The sequence below is a fragment of the Alexandromys fortis genome, unplaced genomic scaffold (genome assembly GCF_014885135.2).
Source record: "Alexandromys fortis isolate MF-2015 unplaced genomic scaffold, M_Fortis_MF-2015_v1.1 scaffold_287, whole genome shotgun sequence".
NCBI lineage: Eukaryota > Metazoa > Chordata > Mammalia > Rodentia > Cricetidae > Alexandromys > Alexandromys fortis.
In genome coordinates, this window is record NW_026068185.1 from 855,576 (window position 1) to 856,889 (window position 1,314).

The 1,314-nt window shown below is 45.8% G+C and overlaps 1 pseudogene; it reads left to right on the plus strand.

Moving 5' to 3' along the window:
* Positions 1 to 821: 821 nt before the first annotated feature.
* LOC126492747 (peptidyl-prolyl cis-trans isomerase NIMA-interacting 4-like) lies at positions 822 to 1,312 on the plus strand (annotated as a pseudogene).
* Positions 1,313 to 1,314: the final 2 nt, after the last annotated feature.

Here is a 1,314-nt window from a genome sequence, read left to right on the forward strand (position 1 = left end):
TGCACGATGCTGTAGGTTCAATCTCCAGTACTGCCAAATCAAATAAGGAAAGCCCAGATGTTTTCATGTGGCCTGTGACAGCAAGAGGGACAGGAGAGCTTTGTCTCCTAGCTAGGTAGCCCTGGGTGGAGTCTGAGTTTTTATCTCCTGCCTCTGTAGCCTCAGTTGGGAAGCACCCGCCGCTCCTTTTACTACACTCCAAAAGAGCTCCCAGCTGCCTGCCTAGCTAGCTTATTCCCTGAAATAACAACACACAAATTGTATTCATTTAAACACTGCCTGACCCATTATATCTATCCTCTTCTTGGCTAACTCTCACATCTTAATTAACCCATTTCTATTAAATCTGTGTATCACCACATGACTGTGGCTTACCGAGATTAGTCTAACCTACATCCATCTCAGAGAGGAAAGCCATGGCGACTGCCTGACTCTGCTTTTTTTCTCCCAGCATTCTGTTCAGTCTACTCCACCTATCTAAGCTGCTGTCCTATCAAAAGGTCAAGGCAATTTCTTTATTAACCAATGAAAGTAACACATAGACAGATGACCCTCCTACACCTTTGGAGTTTCTGTCCCCAGGACTATGGTGCCCTGGGCTACAGGGCTATCAAGGAGCCTAGTGGCTTGTGAAGATGTTTGGTCTTGGAAGGACTAGACCAATCAAGCAGGAGGAAAGCTGTGGCTTGGGACATCTTTCAGGTGCTGGTTTTCTTGGTCATGAATTGTGACAGTTAATTTTGATTGTCACTTTGACTAAGTCTGAAATCAACTTAAGAGGTAATGCTCTGAGAAAATCTGTGAGGCCTTTTCCAGGAAGGATGAAGTGGGATGGAGTTCCCCACCTCCAGAGTGAGCAGACTTCCAAGTGCCTGCTCAGAGGTAAAGAAATCTAAGAAAAACTTGCCTGCCTCTGCTTCTTGCTGATAAAATTTATCTATCTCGTTATTGCTGCTGCTGCTGATGGTGATGATGATGATGACGATGCCAATGTCATCAGAACCCAGCTTCTTCAGCCTTTCAGTACTGACTAAGGGGCAGCAACTCTCTAAGAATCTTTCAGACCGGAGTTCAACCGCAAGCCTAAGAGATGCCGCCGAAGGGGAAAAGTGGTTCTGGAAAAGGGGGGAAAGGAGGTGCCGCTTCTGGGAGTGACAGTGCTGACAAGAAGGCTCAGGGCCCTAAAGGTGGTGGCAGTGCAGTAAAGGTCAGACACATTTTATGTGAAAAACATGGCAAAATCATGGAAGCCATGGAAAAGTTAAAGTCTGGAATGAGATTCAATGAAGTGGCCACACAGTACAGTGAAGATAA